Source organism: Botryllus schlosseri, chromosome 14 (genome assembly GCF_051294905.1).
Source record: "Botryllus schlosseri isolate E-star chromosome 14, Bs_hap1, whole genome shotgun sequence".
In the NCBI taxonomy this organism is placed as follows: Eukaryota; Metazoa; Chordata; class Ascidiacea; order Stolidobranchia; family Styelidae; genus Botryllus; species Botryllus schlosseri.
The window spans coordinates 25,535,410-25,541,934 of NC_137249.1; the positions used below are offsets into that span (position 1 = coordinate 25,535,410).

A 6,525-nucleotide genomic window follows, 5' to 3' on the forward strand; every position below is an offset into this window, starting at 1 on the left:
ACGCGGCTATTGCGTCTTATGGCAGGGGTGGCACGCGGCTATTGCGTCTTATGGCGGGAGTAGTATGAGTAATGGGCGATTTGCCCGCATGCACCCTATTTACTTAAACAAACAAGAATTATCAATATAATAAACAGTGAAAAAATTAGCTCATTCTCAGTTTTGCAGCAATACTGGAGGGGAATTCCATAATTACAGATAGAGAGAAAACGAACAAAGAATCTGGATTGACCTTTGTACTCAGACATGAGACTGGAGTACTTCTACTTGTACTTTTCCACTCGCCTCCTGATTATAATACATTGTAATTTTACTGTATTTTTCCACGATTCACAGCAGACTTCGGTCGTACACGACGGTGATCATAGTTGCCTGCCCTGACCTGTTGTTCCGTGGTCCAATTTCGTGGCTTGGGAACAATAACCCGTAAAACTGGTTGACTTGTTGTTCCGCGGTTGATTCATTTTCGTGTACGGTGGGTCATAGGAATAATTGCCGGTCGTGACGTCAGTATAGTTTTCTTCTGATCCATGAGATCCTGGTGCGTGTTTTAGGTGTCCATACGTTCGGCTGTGTAAGGTGACGCTTGTGGTCTGTCTCATACTGTCGTACTTGAACCCGCTTGCTTTGTTGTCCACTAGGGTTGTTCAAAATTTGGAAAATGTTTGGAATTCTGCGTGTCCATCGCTTATTCTGTAGATTATTGTTAAAAAACAATAATGGGCTTGAAAGAAGCTCGCAGGAAAGCCGCTAACATTTGTCTAAATGCGTTTGAAAGTAGCCGTCGGCGAGTGGGCGGGGAATCGATGAAGTGGGCGGGCAAAGAGAAGCCATTAATCCTGATTGGTTGAAGCCGGTAATAATAAGCTAATGATTGGCTGAAAGACCGACTTTGTGAACACTGCTGGTAACGATTTTTGCGTGCTGTTGTGCAGTCGTTTCTGTTGGTGGCATTACAGACATGATATATTGCCTTTGTTAATGTTGTCACCAAGAGTCCATAGTACAACGTCGCAACCGCCTAAGTTAATATCTACCTGCAGAAAGTGCTATGTATTGCACAGGTGCTCTCGCTAGTTGAGATACGAATAAACTAGATGCATGCATATTGCTACCTTTCCAAAAGTTACTGACAGTGAGTGAAACTCAAAAATTTACCACCAGGAGTCAACATCTCAGTAGTACTTGTTATGACTGGTCGACGTCTCACCCATAAACAAACGCATATTACACTTTTTATTCATAATTGAATGAAGGCGAAAAGCACTATTTACAAAAGACATTAAAAAAGTACGTTGCAGATCAGTGTTGCATTGTCAGGCACAAGTTGCAGATTACAGGCTTTTGATTAGAGTTGACTTCCTGCTGTCTCCAACTGTCTTCCTATGCTGTTCCACAGCTTGAAGCAGACTGACTCTTTGTTGCTCATTGTCAGTCAAGATTGCAGCATAGTCTGTGCTTAGCTTTACACCTCGTTCTGCGGCATCATTAACGACTTTGACAGAACTGATGTAGGAATCTGATAAGTGCCAAACATCAACCGGTTGAGCTAGCCACGCCCCAGAGCATTCAAAAACATCAAATATGTACCACGACTGTGGCCCAATAAAATCAGACAAAGTAGTGTCCTTGTTGATGCGTACAGTTGCATTCAACGATGGCGGGCCTCTCCTGAAACTTGAAGTTCGCTCTACCTGTAGGAGCGTCTTTGCCATATTTTCTCGGGTTTCATTGCTTTCACTCGGCGAAAACAAGGCATATAGAGCGGTTTCCACCACGATATACCAGTCATGCTTTAAAAGCTTTTGTGAAGCAGCTTTGGAAACTTGTTCATCATGTTCCTTGTAACTCAACATGTCCTGGATGAATCTCAAGTCATTACCGGCTGCATCACGACCGATGCTGGAAGCAACCCAGGCAGGGATATAGAAGAGAACTAAAAATAAATTGAAGCGATGCAGCAGTTCCACTTCTTCAGATTTGTAATGTAACTGATCAGCCCACATGAACATCTTCTGAGCATACAGAATTGTGCCCATCCACCTTGCATGGTGTGTTGCACCAGGTTTGTGATGATGTATATCTCCATCTGCACCGAGAAGAGCAAGAGCATTAGTCACACATTGTTTGTAGTCATCCCGTGTGAAGAAATCTTTTCTGGCGAGTAGTAGCTTGAAGTTCTCAACTGTCATTGCTGCTCGTTCTTTAAAGCATATAGGAATAGTCAGAGTCTTGAATTGCTGTTTTCTGTCAAGACTGCTCCAGCTCTTCTTAAGGTGGGCAAACCATGTGTTCTCTGGTCCGGTTGTTGCTTTTCCAAATAAACATTTCCAGACGTCTTTGACTACTAGCTCATACACATGGTGCCGACACGCATGGTAAAAAACCTTCTTTCCTAGAAGGTCCTCAAGGATCTTCGCTGCACCCTTCTTCCAGCCGCTGTTGCTTGCTGTGGTGTCAAAAACCAAAGCTGTTACAGCATCTTGTATATCCCACTTTTTAATTATGTCGAAAGTAGTTTCAGCTTGTGTCTGACCTGCCGCATTTTGTATCTTCTGAATTCCAAGTAGTTTTCCTTCCGAGTATTGAGGTTGACAAGTTAGAACAATTGACAAAGCTTCATATCGATTTCCTAATCTATCCTCTGTGAGCTTTCCATCCCAATGAATGGCAACATGCTGTGGTCTATTTTCGGCAAATTTTTCCAAAATGTCCTGAGATATTTCCAGGCGATTTGTTTCCCTGGCTCTCTTCGTGCAAGATCTTGACAGGGAGAACATGGCTATATCTCCTCCACAAGCCTTAATAAATGCTCCCATCAGCATCGTTGTCAGTTACTTGCAATCGATCCAGAGCTTGGGAAACATGCGTATTTTTCATAATATTTTTAGGTGCCATCAGTTTAATGGATTGGGTCGAGGTGCCAAGTCCAACATCAGCATCATAGTCAGAACTTGAACTCAAACTCTCACCCTCTTTTGAAGATGACGATGATGCTAAAACAACATAGTCACAACTTGAGTCGTGTGAAACGTTTTCAACAGTTTGATCTGCAATGGCTGCTGTTTTCTTTTTGAGGTCTTTAGCCAGAATTTTGTCTCTTCCCAACATTATTGACTGGCGAGATTGCCGTTGATTTTCATAAAATGCAATGTCTTGAAGCTTTCTTTCATGTGATAGATAAATGTCATTTTTTATTGTTGTTATGGCATCTCTACTTCCAATATCCCACAGCTTGTCCAAATCATCAGTGAATTTTCTCCTCTTACCCTTGGGATCACTTTCCTGTTTCGGATTCTTCTTCAGATCACGCCATCTTTCGTGCAGGTTTTGAAGTGATCGCACCACATGATTTCTGCATTGTCGCAATTCTCGCCATTTTCCACACTGTCATTACATCATCCACCACCACAGTACATAGTTCATGAGTAGGGGTTGACTGAGGACAATGCTCTTTCAGATGCAGCAAGTAACTCATTACTTCTCGTATAGTAGGTAATCTCGAGCCACAGATGTAATCGCAAGTATATCCGACCAAGTACTGCTCAGATTTGGATCTTGTTCTTCGCTGCGGCATGTGTGCAATCTTTCGCCGTTTTGCCTCTGCCATGACTGCACTATTGTTGCTCCAAAGCATAAACTACTGCTATCGACTGTGAAGCATTCAAAGAACACGTGTTACAGTACTACTAATGACTCATCAACACACAACGCGCTTGTACAGAACCACAACCGCTACTAACAGACTCTACCTCAGCAAAACAGACTTTCAATTTAGTAAAGCGAAGCTCCCGAATCCGAGTCAGCTGTTGCAGTAATCAGTGAAGCTTAGCCGATTACCCAATCAAGAACCGTGGTTTCGTGATTGCCCGCCTCTGCTGTCGGTTGCCCGCCCACTCTTCAACAACGACTTTCAAACGCATTTAGACAAATGTTAGCGGCTTTCCTGGGAGCTTCTTTCAAGCCCATTATTGTTTTTTAACAATAATCTACAGAATAAGCGATGGACACGCAGAATTCCAAACATTTTCCAAATTTTGAACAACCCTATTGTCCACCCAGACAGTAACGAGAAATGATCTGTTATTATTATAAATATGTGTGTCATTTCGAGTCATACCGAGAATCAGAATGAATGTCCTAGTAGAAATTTGTTTTAGGCGACCCGACATAGATTAGCTTAAATAAAGTAACATTATGAATATAATAAGTAATTAAACAAATAGCTGATTCTCAATTTTGCTCGCATCAACGTGTTAACCCCCAGTATTACGTACCTAGTATTCGGTGCAAGCAACAAATGTGGCTGTTCCATACCTATACCGCGTTCTAGCGTCTTCATAAGGACAGACAGTCCCAACCAAACAATGTATTTATGATGGGTTCTTTTACTGCTTCACGTCTGGTCAAGCGTAATCGTGCCGGTGCTTGTAAATGATATACAATTTACCGCGGCATATTATTTTTGTATGCTGTATAATGTACACGAGGTACAACTTGAATCGATCAGTTGGCGAACTAATGCTTTACCCGTCTGTACGATCGATCGCGAGCTCACCACGCACTTGTCGTTCGAGAGCGACTCATTTCGCTATAGACAATCAGTTGTGTTCGCGTGTACCGTAACATATCCTCAACACTTGTTATGCCAACACCTCCAAGCATATTTACAATATCATGCTAAGGAACTATTGCTTCGGCAGCCACGCACTGTCGTTCGAATTCGACTAATTTCGCTGCAGACAATCAGTTGTGCTCGTGTGTGCCGTAACATATCCTCAACACATGGTATGCCAACACCGCCGAGAATATTTGCAGCATCATACTACGGATATATTGACTCGACAGAGTGTTACTATAGAAATTAAACATGGAATGGCAACGATCAATTTTGCAGCTTCGCTCCGCTTCGCCGGGGCTGGAATGAAAAATTGTTTTGCGTAAGCGACTGTAGGATTTCTGGCAACCCAAAAGCTATCTTCCCGAGCGCAGAAATTATTGAATCTGGTCTTGATCGAAAGCTACTGTTGCACCGATTCCGAAAATATAAATTAAAATATTGATCGTGTGCTGATCCACCTAGAATATGTCCTCCAAGTCTGAAATATCGGCATTGTTTAGAACAATCGGGTAACCGCAACACAATTGCCATAACAATGACCCGTTGGGATCAGTGGGCTGACCTTATTTGGCTGAAACGCGCTGTAACAACCGGTTAAATTGTGAGGTAATTATGTCTCTGTAATTAGAACTCAGACGAGTAGTTTGTCCTTGCGTAGGCTGTAACTGTCTGGTACTTAACTCTGAGAGAATGTCCTCTTCGAACCGTTGCTATCGTGAACTCTTCAGACGGATATATGTTCAAAACACAGTTTATTCTTCTACGTAATTCAGTAGGTTAGCATGAAGTCTCATCTCGAATTTGCTATCGCACGAGTTTATAAATGCTCGATATTATCGTAATAGGAAGTTACGTCACGTGCGCATATAGCGTGGAATTGCACTGTTGATATACGCCCTAGACACACCGTCGGTGGTGCAATAATGGCAATGAATTGTGGTAGATCATACGTTATGTGATCTATAGCCTGAGGTGAGGTGTAAAGTAGAGTGGGAGATTTCGAAATTGGAATCCACTGCGACTATAGGATTGCAAAATCAAAGTCCAAAAAATCCGACTGGCACGTAAAGTACTGGTTTCTCCATATATTAGGCTGGGTAAAATGTAACATAAATCCAACTCTCAAAGACACTGCTGTAAGGGGAGTGTCGTTGTACATTAATTTGCGTACAGCGAAACTTTGTATGCGGTGGTGCAATAATGAGGATGAATTGTGCCCTGATCACGTGAGGCAATCTAGCCTTCTTTCGGTGAGGTGTAAAGATGAGCGGGGAGATTTCGAAATCTGACTCCACCCCGACTCGGGCTGCTAAATCAAAGTCCAAAAAATCCGGCTGGCTCGTAAAGTCCTGTTATTTCCACATGTTGTGAGGGTAAAATACAGCATAAATCCGACTCACAAGGCCATTTGGCCGCATCCAGACTGGCTTCGCTGAAAACTGATGAAATCTGGGGCGGGTCCGGAGATGTTTCGTGACCTCCTCCGGCCAGACAAGATTGTTCTGCTGTAATATAGGTGTCGTTGTATAATAATTTACGTACAAGGAGACTTGGTATCGACCCTTTGGCGGAATTCTGTTTGGTTCGTCTGTACAGGTGTTATTAGTGCGATCAGATTTGTCACCTCAAGGAGTATATTGGTAAAAATCACACAACGATGACAATAACTTTACCGGTCAACATGCGGTCAACGGTCAACGATGCGGTGTGATGTACGTAAATCAGCTGTGATCAATCGAGCGTGACACAATCGCTGTCAGTCATCAATCTGCGACTTGACAAAACTCGCGTTTTCGGGTTGACAGCAACACAGTGCGATATATTTGATGTCCCCGTCGACCCTCCTATTTTAATAGGGTTACCATGCGGCCTCATTTAGGGGAGCATATGTCCTCCATTTCCCA

The 6,525-nt window shown here is 42.9% G+C and overlaps 1 protein-coding gene across 1 annotated transcript in view; it reads right to left on the bottom strand.

The window, feature by feature from the left end:
* Positions 1–5,527, bottom strand: part of LOC145455462 (uncharacterized) — a 126,391-nt gene extending 120,864 nt beyond the window's left edge. Inside the window, exon 1 of the mRNA XM_080333443.1 lies at positions 4,059–5,527. The gene's annotated coding sequence lies outside the window, so the exon portion shown is untranslated. The remainder of the gene's footprint in view (positions 1–4,058) is intronic.
* Between the last annotated feature and the right edge of the window lie 998 nt (positions 5,528–6,525).